This window comes from Rhinatrema bivittatum, chromosome 8 (genome assembly GCF_901001135.1).
Source record: "Rhinatrema bivittatum chromosome 8, aRhiBiv1.1, whole genome shotgun sequence".
NCBI lineage: Eukaryota > Metazoa > Chordata > Amphibia > Gymnophiona > Rhinatrematidae > Rhinatrema > Rhinatrema bivittatum.
The window spans coordinates 44,618,754-44,637,286 of record NC_042622.1 but is presented as its reverse complement, the minus strand read 5'-3'; the positions used below and the strand labels follow the sequence as shown (position 1 = coordinate 44,637,286).

Below are 18,533 nucleotides of genomic sequence, written 5' to 3'. Positions count from 1 at the left end.
TATCAAATATATTATCAGTAATCCTATTAAGTGCTTTTCCATTAAGTACACTTGCAATAACACCATCAGTAACAACCTTAGTAACAATACTCACTATACCTGCAGGACCACCACCAGATATATTATCAGTAAACCCATTAAGTGCTTTTCCATTCAGTACATGTTCAGTAACACCATCATTCACACTGTTAGTAACACCACTCAAAATACATCCAGGAACACCACCAGGTATATTATCAGTAAGCCCATTACGTACATTTCCATTAAGTACACTTGCAGTAATACCATCAATTGCACCGAAAGTAACACCACTCACTATGCCTCCAGGACCTGCACCAGGTATATTAGCAGTAAGCTCATTGGGTATTTTTCCATTAAATATACCTGCAGTATCACCACCAATTACACTGTTTGTAATACCTCCAGGACCACTACCAAGTATATTATCAGTAATCCTATTAAGTGCTTTTCTATTAAGTACACTTGCAATAACACCATCAGCAACACCCTTAGTAACAATACTCACTGTACTTGCAGGACCACCACCAGATATATTACCAGTAAGCCCATTAAGTGCTTTTCCATTCAGTACACTTTCAGCAACACCATCAATCACACCGTTAGTAACACCACTCACTATAGATCCAGGAGCATCACAAGGTATATTATCAGTAAGCCCATTATGTACTTTTCCATTAAGTACACTTGCAGTAACAACATCAATTGCACCATTAGTAATACCACTCACTAAACCTTCAAGACCAATACCTGGTATAAAATCAGTAAGCCTATTAGGTACTTTTCCATTAAGTAAACTTGTAATAACACCATCAGTTGCACCATTAGTAACACCACTCACTATACCTCCAAGCCCACCACCAGGTATATTATCAGTAAGCCCATTAGGTACTTTTCCATTAAGTATCCTTGCAGTAACACCATCAATTGCACCATTAGTAACACCACTCATTATATCTCCAGGACCACCATCAGGTAAAGTTACTGTAAGCCCATTGGGTACTTTTCCATTAAGTACACTTGCAGTGGCACCATTAGTAACACCACTCACTATACCTGCAGGACCACCACCAAGTATATCATCAGTAAGCCCATTGGGTCGTTTTCCATTTAGTACATTTGCTGTAATACTATCAGTTATATCTTTAGTAACACCACTCCCTATACCCTCAGGACCACCACCAGATAGATTATCAGTAAGCCCATTAGGTACTTTTTCATTAAGTACACTTGCAGTAACACCATCATTTCCACCATTAGTAGCACCAGTCAATACATATACAGGACCACTACCAGGTATAGTATCAGTGAGCCCATTAGGTACTTTTCCTTTAAGTACATCTGCAGTAACACCATGAGTCACACCTTTAATAACAGCACTCACTATAGCTCCAGGACCACCACCAGGTATATTTTCAGTAAGCCCATTAGGTACTTTTCCTTTAAGTACATCTGCAGTAACACCATGAGTCACACCTTTAATAACAGCACTCACTATACCTGCAGGACCACCACCAGGTATATCATCAGTATGCCCATTGGATAGTTTTTCATTTAGTACACTTGCTGTAATACTATCAGTTATACCTTTAGTAACACCACTCCCTATACCTGCAGGACCACCACCAGATAGATTATCAGTAAGCCCATTAGGTACTTTTCCATTAAGTTCACTTTCAGTGACACCATCAGTTACTCCATTAGTAACACCTTTTACTATACCTCCAAGACCACCACCAGGTATAGTATCAGTAAGTCCATTAGGTACTTTTCCTTTAAGTACACTTGCAGTAACACCATCAGTTACACCTTTAGTAACACCACTCACTATACCAACAGGACCACGACCTGGTATAGAATCAGTAAGCCCATTAGGTACTTTTCCATTAAGTACAATTTCAGTAACATCATCAGTTACACTATTGGTAACACCATTTACTATATCTCCAGGACCAACACCAGGCATATTATCAATAAGCCCATTAGGTACTTTTCCATTAAGTAAACTTGTAGTAACACCATCAGTTGCACCATTAGTAACACCACTCACTATATCAGCAGGACCACCACTACGTATATTATCAGTAAGCCCATTAGGTACTTTTCCATTAAGTTCACTTGCAGTGACACCATCAATTACTCCATTAGTAACAGCTTTTGCTATACCTCCAAGACCACCAACAGGTATAGTATCAGTAAGCCCATTAGGTACTTTTCTATTAAGGTCACTTGCATTAATACCATCAGTTACACCTTTAGTACCACCACTCACTATACCTCCAGGATCACCTCTAGTTATATTATCAGTAAGCCCATTAGGTACTTTTCTATTAAGGTCACTTGCAGTAATACCATCAGTTACTCCTTTAGTAACACCACTCACTATATCTCCAGGACCACCACCAGGTAAAGTTACTGTAAGCCCATTGGGTACTTTTCCATTAAGTACACTTGCAGTAACACCATCAATTGCACTATTAGTAACACCACTCACTATACCTACAGGACCACCACCTGGTATAGAATCAGTAAGCCCATTAGGTACTTTTCCATTAAGTACAATTTCAGTAACATCATCAGTTACACCTTTAGTAATACCACTCACTATACCTCCAGGATCACCTCTAGTTATATTATCAGTAAGTCCATTAGGTACTTTTTCATTAAGTACACTTGCAGTACCACTATCAATTGCACCATTAGTAATACCACTCACCATACCTACATGACCACCACCCAGTATGTCATCAGTAAGCCCATTAGATACTTTTCCATTAAGGTCACTTGCAGTAATACCATCAGTTATACCTTTAGTAACACCATTCACTATATCTCCAGGACCACCACCAGGCAAAGTTACTGTAAGCCCATTGGGTACTTTTCCACTAAGTACACTTGCAGTGGCACCATTAGTAACACCACTCACTATATCTGCAGGACCACCACTAGGTAGATTATCAGTAAGCCCATTAGGTACTTTTCCATTAAGTTCACTTGCAGTGACACTATCAGTTACTCCATTAGTAACACCTTTTACTATACCTCCAAGACCACCACCAGGTATAGTATAAGTAAGTCCATTAGGTACTTTTCCATTAAGTACACTTGCAGTAACACCATCAATCACACTGTTAGTAACAGCATTCACTATACCTCTAGGATCAGCACCAGGTATATTGTCAGTAAGCCCATTGGGTACTTTTCCATTAAATACACTTGCAGTAACACCACCAACTATATTTTTAGTAACATCCACTCCAGAACTATCACTAAAGTTACTAGTTAGCCCCTTTAAAGCTCCTCCAACTGTATCCTTAGCAGCTCCATCTAGCACCGCTCCAGTAATTCTTCCACTGAGCATACCTCCAGAAGCACCTCCAACTACACCATTAGAAAAACCACCAAGCAAGCCTTCATTCTTAGCAAGTGTTCCACCAAGTAAAGCAGCAGTTCTAGGAGCAGCAGCAACACTAATAGTAATTTCATCTAGCATATTTCCAACACCACCACTATCTACACTCTTTTCATGTATACCTTTATGTCCAGTAAGCATATTGCCAGAATCACCTCCAGTAACGCCCCCAAGTACACTTTTACCACTACCTGATACACCTATTGGTAATCCACGAGCTACCCTTTTAGCACCATGACTATTATTTAGTACACGAGAAAGGATTCTAAGTTCATATCCAGCATCACTTTTTGCTGCACCTCCAACTAGATTTACAGCACCAGCAGTACTAGATTGGCCTTTATCACCATACTGATTTCTATCAGTATTGTATTGTTGAACTCCAAGATCACTGGATTGATCTTCAACTGCACCATATGTTCTTTCAGTAGGAACATTTCCATTTTTAAGTTTTCCAATTGGTGATTGTGTGGCAGCTGAAAAAAACAGAAAAAAAAAATGAACACACATATCACAGTTTCACAGTATTGAGTTTTCTAGTCCATTTGATCATATTAAACTGTCCTATCATTTCTCACTATTGCATATTATGGGTCTTGGAACGTATCCCATTCTTTCACCTCTTCAAGTAAAGAATCCTTCCTTTGAAAGGAGTGAACTCTGTTTTCCCTTTGACTGAAAGAATAACCCCGTGAGGCTGATATTCAAAAACCATTTAAACAGATAATTGAAAAGTTATCCATCTAAAGGGCTAAGCTGCAACATTAAATGCTTATCCAGCTAAATTCTTGATGGACAACGAGTTATCTGGCTACAGTTTATCCAGAAAGGTTGGGAGCATTCCTGGGGTGGGCAGTAGACATTCTAGGCAGGAGCAGAGTTAGTCAGATAAGTTAACCAGTTAACTCTAGATATTCGGAGTTAACTGGTTAACCTATTCAGCTAACTCTAGTTGTGCTACAGGGCTGTCCTAAAGTTAGCCGGATATACTTATCCAGCTGACTTTAAGATAGCTGGGTATATTCAGAGGCACTGCCGTGCTGCTAAGATCCTGGCTAAATTAGCAAGATAAGTGTGTCCCGCTAACTTAGCTGCTCAGCAGCTGAATATCAACCCTCTTGTTTTTATTGTTGAACCTCAGCATAAAGGATTGCTGCATAATCGTTTTACAGTGTTATTAAGCCCTGTCTTAATCATCTTTCTAATTTTTTCAAGGAAAACTGTTCCAGTTTTACAGTCTTTCAGTGGATCTTATCTCCTATGCTGTGTTAAGGCTTTACTGCGCCGTAAACAACATTTAGCACATGGTAAATGTCTTAATGAAGAAATTGCACAATAATTCAAATACCACACTTTATCTACCCACTAATAACGCAGTGCAATGTGAGTATTAAAATTAGATGATTTGTATGCAGATACATGCAAATTAGCTCATCAATAGTAAATAATAAGCAAATAAATAACACAGCTTGCATGGACATTTGCAAGTCCTTTTATTTTATGGAACATTAAATACTAGGGATGAGAATAGATTAAAATTTTGTTTTGTTTTTCATTAGGTTTTGGGGGGGGGGGGGTGTTTCTCCATGAATTTCATTTTGTTTAATGCTTATTTCATTTAAGAAAATGAAATAGACATTAAAAAAAAACAAAAATGGAAAGAAAAGAAATGGGGCCTCCCTAGGCCTTCCATCCCCACCTCCCATCCCTCCTACCTGAAAAAATGGCAGGGACAGGATCCTCCCTAGCACTACTTACCCAGTCCAGGAGGAATCCGACACCAAAGCCTCAGGCCCAGGCTGAAGTCTTGGCCTTGAATAGGCCTAGGCTGCGGCAGGTCACTGTGACTTGGGCATATGTCCTACCCAAGGCCCAGGCTTCGAGGACTGGTCCTGTCACCGGGGTCTAAAACCAGACCCGATGTCAGGGCCCAGTCCTGAGACTGGGTCCTGATACCTGGGCCTTGACCCAGACCCAGGCCTGAGTCCGGGGCTTGACCCAGAAGACCAGGTCCTGATACCTGGGTCTCGGCCAAAGTCAGGGCCCGAACCCTGGTCCAAAAGTCGCATCCCAGTCCAGAGACTAGGTCTTAATTGCTGGGCTTGGGCCTGAACATCGAAGCCCTACCCAGAGACCTGGTCCCAACACTTGAGACTTGGCGTACGTATATGCATGCATGTCATAAAATTACTTGACCGCATGCACATGTGCGCCCAATTTTAAGTGAACGTGCACCTATGCACGCAAATGCCTCTTCTGCTCATAATTGGGGGGAATTTAAAAGAGTTGTGGTGCACCGCCATTATGTTTTCCCAGTTCATTCCCAGTTCACCCAGGTAAGGAATAGGACTTCTAAACCCTCCTAGGTTAATAGCCTCCCTTTTCCCCTGTTAGCCCCAAGCCTTCAAACCCCACTGATCTGTCTATTTATCTTTATTTTATAACTTACACATCATCCATAGGAGAAGTAAAGTTACGTGGCAGGGGACCCCAGCATGCAACTATGTGCATAGGTATTTGCATGGTAAATTCAAGTTGAAATCTAGGAATGCCCATGCCCACACCACGCCCCTTTTAGGAACTTTTTATTTGTCTGCGCAGCAGGAGATACGTGCGTATTCAGGTGGCTTTTAAAATCCTCTCGGTGCGTGCTGGCCTGACTTGTGCACGTATCTTCTGGTTTTAACGTATGCCAGGCTTTTAAAATTCACCTCTATAGTTGTGTAGAAGATGAACTAACTCCATGAACAGTCTTTCTTCATAATTGACGTTAAGGTACAAAATCTTTAAAATAAATTGAGGCCTGTGAAATTTGGTTGTGCGAAGTGCATTCTAATTTGAATTGCTGAAATGTAAATAAATCAGACCTGTGTAGAGTTAATTGAGATGTCTAAGTCTGATTATTTCACTGTTTCATCAATGAAGCACCAAACAGGGACTAGTGAAGAGAGTTTCTTCACAATTCTTAGTTGCCACTTGCGATCCAGTTCAACAATCAGAAACCCAGAGCCTTTTAGTACCCCACCTCTGAACAACAGGCTACAACAAGATAGTGTACCTGGGTCAGGAAGCATTACAGCCTGGGCTGGGATGAGAAGACCACAGAAGAGGACCTTGGTCCAAAGCTGGTACATCTTGGTTTTGATTACCTGTTGAAAACATTGCCCTTTAGTGTGGTAAATCAAAATGAGAAATGAAGACCAAGCATTGCTAACAAGAGGAAACTGGAAAATGGGCAAGGGAATCGAACACAAAAAGAACATGTATTGCTATAGAAATTGCAACTAAGACGCCAATATTCAAAGCCATTTAGCTAGATAACTCCAAAGTTATCCTATTAAATGGCAATTTTTTTTAATATTCCAGGTATTTATCCAGCTATCTTTTAGCAAAATAAATTATTGTCCAGCAAAGCTTTAGCCAAATAAGTAAGAGAATATTTGGGGGGCATTCCAGGATAGGTTTGAGTTAGCTGAATAACTTATCTGTCTAACTCCATTTTTAGGACTTCCCTTAAAAGCAGGTTTAAAGTTGCTGGATACGTTTAGCCTTAACTGGCTAGGTTCAAAATAATATAGCTGGTTAAGTGGCCCTGTAGTATTAAAAAGAAAAGAACCTCTTGGGTCTAGTGGCCTGAATCACTACCCTCTAACCCAAGGGGTAAATCATGGGTCCTGCTGGGCTGAGCCAGACTTTCACAGTTCCCCACCCACTTCCCAGTTCCACAGTGCCACATAACCAGTTGTATTTTGAAGATAGCCAGTTAAGGCTAAAGTTATCTGGTTGCAAGCGGCTAAAAGTGGCTAAATAAGTTTAATCGGGAATATTTAATGGGAGGTTTATCCTGCTGAATGTCAAGGATAAGTTATCCGGCTAAACTTAGCTGGATAAATTGTTGTTTTTTTGAATATTGGCCTTCATATATTTTGCTATTCCTGACGAGTAGTAAGTTATATAAATCATGCATCACAAATGTTTTATTCCATTGGTATTGGAGAGAAATTCACATTAAGCAATTTTTTTTTTTTTTTTTTTCCAAAGGTAGTCAGCATATGTAGTGCAGAATTCTAAGGGTCAATTTTCAGCTGTTATGCAGCTGAGCTAATTAGCCGGATAAACATATCTGGCTAACTAGCAGGGTATTTTAAAGTTAGCTGATTATATCTAACTGGCTAACTTTAGGACAGCCCTTTGGCCGACCAGAGTTAGCCGGTTAGATTAGCTGGTATCAGAGTTAGCCAGTTAGGTTAGCTGGTATCAGAGTTAGCCAGTTAAATTAACCGATTAACTCTGCTCCTCTCTGGAACATCTACTGCCTGCCCATGGGACACCCGATATTATATGGCTAAATTCTAGCCAGGTAAGCCATTTAGATGGATAAGGAGCAGGAACAATCCCCAGTTATTCCTGACCCACTGATGCAGTATTTCAAAATGGTGCCAACATCAGAGCTACTAGTGCCATTTTGAAATGCCACACTGGTAAGGCAGGAGTAACTGGGATCACACTGCACATTGGACTCATTGATGGGGTAAGACATGGGGGGAGGGCATAGGTGGATGATGGGCTGGTGTCATGAGGGCTAAGGGAATTGGGGACAGGCCTAGTTTTCTTTTAATATGCTGGAGGTGCATTGTTTTCAGTGGAGGAGGGGATGTGGGTGGGGTGGGGGTTAGTGACTGGTTTTTAGTGCAGGCTATTGAAAAATAGCATGAGCTAAAAAAAAATAAAATGCAACGAACCTCCCTCCCCCCCCCCCCCCCACCCCCCCCACCTACCAAAGAAAAACAAACAAACCAAAAGAAAAAAAGAGCTTGTCCATCCAGCAAACATAGTGGAATAGGAGCTCCTCCTGACCATGCCCAGCTGAAAGACATTCGTAATGAAGGCATCTTAAAAGGTCCACCCTCCAGGCTGCTGGAGGAAGTTGCCTGACATTTTTGTTGAAGGCAAAACTGCCTGTGAGTGAAGCTGCTACTGAAAGCAGCAAAGAAAGAAAGAGACTGGGAGAGTTAGATCAACCTGGCATGGGGAAGGTCAGGGAGGTCACAGACTAGCGAGGACCCTGGGTGGAGCTCCCAGTCAAGTATCACTGGTATTAAACCTAAGGACAATGAACACAGAGGCCTCTGAAATGATGCCGGGATCAGGACTGTTTTAATAAGGAGGTGGCAGATGAGTCTTAGTCCTACCATGCCTACACAGAATAGCTCCTGCACTTCCCCCCTCCCCCACTCAGGTGTCCGCCCTCTCCTTATATTAAGGAGACATTCATTGTAAATTTTGTAAATTATTTTCACTTGTTATGACCTTCTTGTTTTTCTCTATCCTCCTACTACCTTTTGGTTTTACCCCCGCCCAGGTTCATTCTCCCTGTTGAAATGTATTTTCCAAACTTTCATTTATTATGTGAACCGGTATGATGTCCCCACTAATACCGGTATATAAAAGTTTCGAAATAAATACTAAATGTTGGATTTGTTTTATGTAACAGACTTTTCTTTTGTATTTTGCATAAGTAAAAGTTCAAACCAGCACAACATAAACTCAGTGACTCAGTGAAGAGCCTCGCCTTACAGATGACCCTGTCAAAGACCAACATAACAATTATCCAAAGATGTTCTTGTGTGCAGCCTCTATAGACCACATAGACAATGCATAGCAAGGCCCGTGGACATCGACTGCAGCATCTTTGCATAATAACTTTCATCCAAAAAATCTGGTATCTCAACCTACAAAAGAATCTGTTGATTTACGTATTAGACAGTAATGACATGGGGGTTAGAAGAAGATTTTATGGGAGTTACCTTTGGTTTTTAGATTTAGCAGTTTTTCTTCTGGCCTTTGAGCTTCCAGCTCAATCAGAACCAGTCTCTACAGGGATTATATCACCAAATAGCTGGGAGATTTTTCCCATTTTTAACCTTCTGACTAGTCTGGTCACTGAGGGGTTCAGTCTTCAAAGGAGACTTCAGGAGTTAGCCAGTTAAACCTCCTGCTTTTATAAATCTTCCCCCACTGAAAGCAATGAAAAAAATATGGCAGATCCAGAGGTGCTCCCAGGGGAGGGCTTATGTCTTATCCGGTTAGTGCTGATTTTCTCTGCACACCAGCTATGTTTAGATACTTTACCCTGGCTTCCTCTATAGCTGGTCTAAATCTACCCCCTCAAATGCTGACAGGCTAGACTAAGGCCATTATTAGCTGAAAATCGAGCCAATCAACTGAATATTTTCCCTAAAAAAAACCCATTCTAAAGTAGTCAATTATTTTGACTGCTCTGGGCCTTTTGAAAATTCACTCCCTAGTTGTGACCATTGTATGATTATATATCAGGACATACTCCCACCTCCCCAAGGACTGTAAATGCTTCCTTCTCAGACGCTGAATCAGATCTGCTGCATAATGCTGTCACTGGGTCATTGAGCCAATCCTGGGTTATGCCATTTGTAAAGCCAGAGTCCCTGGGTAAGTATAGCATTATAATATGATATTCTACATCCTCAAGAGCACAAATAACTCTTAAATTAAAAAAGTCATTTTCCCGGGACATTACTTGAAGATGTTGCTAATCTGAAGACTACCCTGTGGATAGGCTGGGGAACCAGGGTGGGGACAGAAGGCTTTCTCATAGGCTCAATGGGGTAGATTTTAAAAGCTTGCGAACGTGCATCCATGTGCGCGCGCTACCCGGCGAGCGCACAAGGACATGTGATTTTATAACATGCTCGCGCATGTTATAAAATCAGGGGTCGGCGCATGCAAGGGGATGCACGTGCCGAATTGCGCTGCCTTCCTCTGTTCCCTTCACCCTAACCTAACCTTCCCACCCCTACCCCTAACCTTTCCCCCCCAGACATACTCTAACCCCCCCAAAATGTTTAGCCTACCTTTCGCACCTGCCTCCGGGCAGGCCAAAGTTGCGCGCGCTGGCAGCCTACGGGCACGCGATCCTCTGACACAGCGGCAATGGCCGCTGTGTCGGAGGCCTCTGGCCCCCGCCCCCACCCTGGATCGACCCTTTAGTAAAGCCATGGATCTTACACATGTCCTGGGGCTTTTCGCGCGTCGCCGGGCCTTTTTAAAATAGGCCCGGCGCGCATAACCCTTTGAAAATCTGGCCCTATATGTAGTCAGTTTGCTGACCAGGAATCATGCAGAAAATAATATTTATTTTTAGATGTATAACTTTTGCTACTTCAGTGCTCTGGTGCACACTCTTGCACTGTATTTTCATCTCTGCTGACTTTTTCAGCTTTTTAATTAAGCTAAATATTTCTTTCAACAACAAATTAAGTCGGAAACAATTTATTTATCTTCACTGACATATTCTATTCACATAAACATTTCTTATACATTTAACTTTGGAAACCAGTTTTGCACCAGTTTTAAAGTACAAGATGAACTGCCTTTGGGGTTGCCAATTGGCTCCAGATTTTCAGGACAGATTGATCCAGTCCTGGTTTTATCACACTGCATGCATAGGTAGGTCAGAACTACCAATCCCTGCATGCACTGGGGTAAAACCGGGATTGGATCAACCTGTCTTGAAAATATGGCTCCAACTGCCAACCCTAACTGCTTTCAACCACGACAGAATGCGTGTAAAATGGTTTAAAATTGGATTCAAATGATTAATAACAAGGAATGTATTATAGACAATGCACTCTGTCCTTGAAAGCTCATCTCAATAAATTGTTTAGTCTATAAGGTGCCACCTGCCTCATGCCATTTTTCCCACTTCAGAATTGTCCAAGCCTCACCCCAGGGGCCACTCCAGTTTGCTCACCCCTGCTTTAGAACAATTTTTGAGACAAATTTAATTAGAATGGCTCAGTACATTCCCACTATCTCTAAATCAAATTAACCACAAGGATTTTGAAAGTAGAATTTCAGCCTTTGAGCAGGTCTTGAGAACAGCTCTTGTAAACTATTCATGCTCATATGTGTGGACATAAATCAATTTAGTAGCTCAAATTGTTTTAATTTTATTCTGCAATTTTAAAAGCTTCATGCGATCAAAGCATTTCAAGAATTCCAGAAGAATTACCAATAACATTTGGGTTTCATTGAGGACAAAATTTGCACATCTTTTAATATAGCTTCACAAATATCTGCTTACATGCGTATATATCTTAGTTTTTAGACAATGGTTTCATCCTTTCTTACTAATGTCACCAGCCATGTACAGTGCTAAAGGATCAAAAGAGATATCAGTAAATCAATTGTTTGAATCTCTAACCATGAAAAATATTCTAGATTTTCTACAGATCATTGTTAGAAGAGCTGAAAGTCTATGAGTAAATGATATTGGAAATCATTTTCTCAGTATCATTTAGCTTTTCCTTGCTAGACTACGTGCTACGCCTGAGTTCATCACCTTCTCTCTAGATTCTTACCTTGACTGTTTTTTTTATAAATGAGTTGTTTCTTAGAAGGTATCTTATAATCGTCGTCTTCTGCTCACCCCTGCAGATGGTGTGCTTTTAAGTGTTTCCTTTTTATACTTTAAAGCTGCTGGGGGATTGAGGAAAATGAATAATGCTAGACAAGGGTTTGGGTGTCAGAAACTCATTAGTGGTTTTTGATGTTTTCCAATGTCAATACTTAGATGAATTTGAAAATCTTGGTAAATTATTGAGCAAGAGATATAAAATAAATTTCTATATTTTGTGCCAGAATTCTACTTAACCTTTGCTTGTAGTATTAGTTGACTGTTCTGAGGTTGAAAGAGGCTCTTTGCTGCCTGCATGGGACGCCAGTAACCTAGCGTTTACCCGGGCGCCACTCCCTTGCTTCCCACTCACCTTTGTTCCCCTCATCAGTCTGGTGGAGTCAGTGCACATATTTAGGAAAGGAGGAGAGTAGATTTGGGGAGGGGGTCAGGGGGCACCTGAATATTAACTACAATGGCTGCAGTTTCTTGTGATGTTGTATAGGATGTCTATCACTGAAATGCTCCCTTGATTAATCTGTTTAGGCTATTTAGAGAAGGCTTGATGAAACCTTTTCTGAATCGTCCCTATGCTGAAACAAGATTTGCTATTAGGGAGTCAATCAAAAGATGCTGTGCTGGGCATGGCCCTCAGAAACCTAAACAATGTCAATCACAATTTTGGGGATTTTGATTTTCCTATCTCTGCTAAACTATGGAAAACAGGATATACAGTACAGGCAGGGTGGTAGTGCATAAGTTAAATGTCCCCTTGTGCAGGATTAGCTCTCTGTGTAATGTGTGGAACATCTTGTAGCAGGTTCTCCAGGCTTAGACTGAATACAGAGATCCTTCAATGCTCCTTTATTAATTATAATTATATCTATAACTGCCTTTCCTTTCCTTCTTTTAGATATGATATAGAACTACTACTACTAATAATAAACACTGCTCCTCCTTCTCTCTGTCTTTTTTTTTTCTTGAAGAATCATGGAGTGCCTTTAATGGCAGCCTTTCAAAGCAATAATTGTAAAATGGGGGATGTCACTACTTTTTGGGCTAAATCTCAATGTTATCCAAATCCAAAACTTAAGATAACACTTGACTATCTTCATATATGTCAAATAAATCCAAATCAATCTGAGTAAATCCAGGTTCTTTTAACTTAATCTCACATTTCAGCCAGGTTGGTGTGGACTTGGATTATCTGAATAAATTCAGGAAAGATTCATACCAGACTCTGGGGTAGATTTTAAAACCTCAGCGCGCGTAAATCCTGGGGTTTACACACGTGGCTGGGCCTTCCACGCGCTGGGCCTATTTTCAAATGAGCTCGGCCACGTGTGTAAACCCAGGACACGTGTAAGTCCCGGGGCTTTAAAGTGGGGCGAGGAGGTCCGGGGGGGGGGGGGGGGGGGGGGCGGGGCAGGTCGGGGCAGGGCTAGAGGTGCCCGGTACAGCGGCCATTTGCTGCTGTGCCGGGGGATCATGCACCAACAGGGTGCCGGCACATGCAACTTGCTCCTTCTCCTTTGCAGGAGCAAAAGTAAAACAAAAAGATAGGGGTAGTTAGAATAGGGATAGGGGAGGGTAGGATAGGGGAAGGGGAAGAGAGGGTAGGGTAGGGGGTTGGGAAGTTCCCTCCATGTGCACGTCTTAATTGGAGTGGACTGGGAGGGAACTGTGGAAGGCCCCGATGCATTACCGCATGATTTTGCAAAATGATACCCTCCTTGCGCGTGCCGACCCAGAATTTATAACATGCGCGTGCACAGGGACGCGCACGCATACTTTTTGAAAATCTACCCCTTTGAGCATAGTTGGAGGAGGTTCTCCCATTTCTATGCTATAATCAATCAAAGTAATTGCTATTGTTATCAAGATATGGAAGGCATTCCTATTCACCTTCACCTCTCTGAAAACGTCATTAATTGTAATCCATTAAAAATCTGCCAAGCGAATTTTCTATCAAAATCTGCAACAAATTCCTATGAACAACAAATGTCTGCACAGAAGTCAGATTGGGTTCCTCTCAAAATGCAGAACCACTGAGCACATCTTATAAACATAACTAATCAACAAACATAAAATAAACTCCTCCTTATGAAGAATATTTCCATGTTGTATTGACATCCTGGGCTCAAAACAGTATTACCATTTGGAATTGGGGGGGTGGGGGGCAATTCTGATATAATTAAATCATTTAATCATCCATCAGTTGTAAGGTAAGAATAACCTGCAGACAGAGAGCTTCAGAGAGGATTGAGACAGGGATGGAGTTTCAGCCCATACCCTCTTCAATATCTGCATTAACAATCTCCCCACTATGGAAGGAGCATGAGCCCTACCCTCTTCAATGTCTACCTAAATGATCTCCCCGCTATGGATGTGCAATCATTTCAAATGAAAATTGAAACGGGATGAATGAGCCCTGTTTTCATTTCACATAAAGACAATGAATTTGTCCCCAAACTCAGAGATTTTCATTTTCATTCTTTTTTGGCAAAGCATTGCAAATAGTGTGTGCTATTTGTAATAATTTACTAAAAATTAAAAAAATTAAAAGACCAAAAACATAAAGCAAAAAAAATAAAACAACACAAATAATGAAAATGAAAACTAAATTTGTGGCCTTGCACATCCCTACTCTCCACAGTCCTGGAGAAAACCTTAGCCCAAGGTGTAAAATGTAATGACTCAGAAGTAAGATACCTGCCATAAGAACATAAGAAATTGCCATGCTGGGTCAGACCAAGGGTCCATCAAGCCCAGCATCCTGTTTCCAACAGAGGCCAAACCAGGCCACAAGAACCTGGCAATTACCCAAACACTAAGAAGATCCCATGCTACTGATGCAATTAATAGCTAGGGATGTGAATCGTTTTTTAACGATTTAAATTATCGTCAGATAATCTTTAAATCGTCATTAATCGGTAAGGGACTCGATACAATAGGAATTCCACCGATTTATCGTGAAAAATCGTGTTTTTGTGTTAGTGCGCACTAACAGAAAATGATACAATTTGACACTTTTCAGGTCAAGTTAAGGTCAGTTAAGTCAGTTAGGAATGAATATGTATTCCTATTGGCTGGCTGCCCTCTTATTTATTGATGTTACCAAGGTTCCCACTGAGGTGATGTTTTAATATATGGGGGATGGGTGGAAACGGTTGGTAGCATGACAAAAAAAGTAATGTGATCACTGATCAGTCAATGTGACTAGAACTTGTGCCCTATCCCTGATACAGGGAGTGTTGTGATCTTCCTGCACCCAGTGCCCTATCCTAGTTACCGGGGGTGTTGTGATCTTCCTGCACGCAGTGCCCTATCCCTGATACCGGGAGTGTTGTGATCTTCCTGCACGCAGTGCCCTATCCTGGTTACCGGGGGTGTTGTGATCTTCCTGCACACAGTGCCCTATCCCTGATACCGGGGATGTTGTGATCTTTCTGCACTCAGTGCCCTATCCCTGATACTGGGAGTGTTGTGATCTTCCTGCACGCAGTGCCCTATCCTGGTTACCGGGGGTGTTGTGATCTTCCTGCACGCAGTGCCCTATCCTGGTTACCGGGGGTGTTGTGATCTTCCTGCACAGAGTGCCCTATCCCTGATACTGGGAGTGTTGTGATATTCCTGCACACAGTGCCCTATCCCTGATACCGGGAGTGTTGTGATCTTCCTCTCTGCACTGCCCTGTGCAGGATCTCGAGAGCTGTGATCTACCTTGCAATGCCCTATCCCGGATACCGGGAGTGTTGTGATCCTCCTGCATGCAGTGCCCTATCCCTGATACCGGGAGTGTTGTGATCTTCCTGCACGCAGTGCCCTATCCCTGATACTGGTGGTATTGTGATCTTCCTGCATGCAGTGCCCTATCCCTGATACCGGGCGTGTTGTGATCTTCCTGCACTCAGTGCCCTATCCCTGATACTGGGAGTGTTGTGATCTTCCTGCACGCAGTGCCCTATCCCTGATACTGGGATGTGTGCAGGAAGATCACAACACCCCCGGTAACTGGGATAGGGCACTGTGTGCAGGAAGATCACAACACTCCCGGTATCAGGGATAGGGCACTATGTGCAGGAAGATCACAACACTCCCGGTATCAGGGATAGGGCACTGCGTGCAGGAAGATCACAACACTCCCGGTATCAGGGATAGGGCACTGCGTGCAGGAAGATCACAACGCTCCCGGTATCAGGGATAGGGCACTGTGTGCAGGAAGATCACAACACTCCTGGTATCAGGGATAGGGCACTGTGTGCAGGAAGATCACAACACCCCCAGTAACCAGGATAGGGCACTGTGTGCAGGAAGATCACAACACCCCCTGTATCAGGGATAGGGCACTGAGTGCAGGAAGATCACAACACTCCCGGTATCAGGGATAGGGCACTGCGTGCAGGAAGATCACAACACCCCCGGTATCAGGGATAGGGCACTGCGTGCAGGAAGATCACAGCACCCCCAGTATCAGGGATAGGGCACTGCATGCAGGAAGATCACAACACCCCCGGTATCAGGGATAGGGCACTGCATGCAGGAAGATCACAGCACCCCTGGTATCACTGATAGGGCACAAGTTCTAGTCACATTGACTGATCGCATTACTTTTTTGTCAAGCTACCAACCATTTCCATTTCCCATCCCCCATATATTAAACCATCACGTCAGTGGAAACCTTGGTAACATGAATAAATAGAGGGCAGCCAATAGGAATACATATTCATTCCTAAACTGACCTTAACTGACATGAAAAGTCACTAACTGAAAACCAATTTTTTTACAATAAAACACCATGCCAATCAGATTTCCCCGCCCCCCCCCCCCCCCCCCCCCCCCCCCCCCCCCCCCCCCCCCCCCCCCCCCCCCCCCCCCCCCCCCCCAGCTGAAATCGATCGTTAAAACGATTGGGCACACAATTCACATCCCTATTAATAGCAGTGGCTAGTCCCTAAGTAAACCTGATTAATAGCCGTTAATGGACTTCTCCTCCAAGAACTTATCCAAACCTAATTTGAACCCAGCTACACTAACTGCACTAACCACATCCTCTGGCAACAAATTCCAGAGCTTTATTGTGCATTGAGTGAAAAAGAATTTTCTCCGATTAGTCTTAAATGTGCTACTTGCTAACTTCATTGAATGCCCCCTAGTCCTTCTATTATTCGAAAGTGTAAATAACCGATTCACATCTACTCATTGAAGGCCTCTCATGATCTTAAAGACCTCTATTATATCTCCCTTCAGCCATCTCTTTCCCAAGCTGAACAGCCCTAACCTCTTCAGCCTTTCCTCATAGGGGAGCTGTTCCATCCCCTTTATCATTTTGGTTGCCCTTCCCTGTACCTTCTCCATCACAACTATATCTTTTGTGAGATGTGGCGACCAGAATTTGTACACAGTATTCAGGTGTGGTCTCACCATGGAGCGATATAGAGGCATTATGACATTTTCCGTTTTATTAACCATTCTCTTCCTAATAATTCCTAACATTCTGTTTGCTTTTTTGACTTCTGCAGCACACTGAGTTGACAATTTTAAAGTAATTTCCACTATGATACATAGATCTTTTTCCCTGGGTGGTAGCACCTAATATGGAACCTAACATTGTGTAACTACAGCAAGGGTTATTTTTCCCTATATGCAACACCTTGTACTTGTCCACATTAAATTTCATCTGCCATTTGTATGCCCAATCTTTCAGTCTTGCAAGGTCCTCCTGAAATGTATCACAATCCGCTTGTGATTTAACTACTCTGAATAATTTTGTATCATCCGCAAATTTGATAACCTCACTCGTCGTATTCCTTTCCAGGTCATTTATAAATATACAAGCCGTTAAGCCCGTCACAACGGGCTACATTACATTTTTGTTTTCAGTCCATTTTCGCAGCACCCTCCTACACTTTTTCTCCCTCATTCCCCCCAGTCACTCACCCCCTTCCCACCCCTCAGTCTTACTCACTCTCTGTCTCCCACTGCCTCCTTCCCCTCACTCTCACCTCCCTCCCCTTCCCTCAGTCACTCCCACCTTTCTCCCCTTCCCTCAGTCACTCCCCACCCTCTCTCAATCCCATCCCCTCTCCCTCAGCCCTCCTCCACTCCCTTTTTCTCTGCTCCAAAACTTCTTACCCTTCCACTTACTCACATCCCTGTCTCTCACCTCTCCCTCTCCCCTCACTCTTCCCCACCCCCTACCTCCCTCCCTCTCAGTCCCTCCCCCTCCCTACCTCTCACTCAGTCCCTCCCTCCCCCTCCCTGAGTCCCTCCCCCTCACTCAATCCCTCCCTCCCCCTCCCTGAGTCCCTCCCCCTCACTCAATCCCTCCCTCCCCCCCACTCAGTCCCTCCCTCCCTCTCACTCAGTCCCTCCCTCCCTCTCTCTCTCTCCTCCCTCCCTCGCTACTGGCCGCCGCTGCCGCCGCTCCTCGTCATCGTTGTCGTTCGCCGCCGCCCGCTGCCACCGCCGCTGCCACCCGACGCCGCCGCCGCCGACTCCCGCTGCCACCCGACACTGCCGCCGCCATTTTTTTTTTCTGACGCTGGCCGAGACCGACGTCCTTGCCCGCACATGCGCAGTAGAGCACAGCTCTACTGCGCATTTGCGGGCCGTCGGTCAGGGCCCATTTATAAGGTAGATTGAAAAGCACGGGTCCCAGTACAGATC

General features: G+C 43.1%; 1 long non-coding RNA gene across 1 annotated transcript; it reads right to left on the bottom strand.

Annotated features, from left to right (window-relative positions):
- Window positions 1-3,724: 3,724 nt before the first annotated feature.
- LOC115097923 lies at window positions 3,725-11,900 on the bottom strand. The gene is made up of 3 exons (XR_003858364.1): window positions 11,830-11,900; window positions 6,489-6,579; window positions 3,725-3,906 (listed from the first exon to the last, which is right to left on the bottom strand). It is a non-coding gene; the product is annotated as an uncharacterized LOC115097923 (long non-coding RNA).
- Between the last annotated feature and the right edge of the window lie 6,633 nt (window positions 11,901-18,533).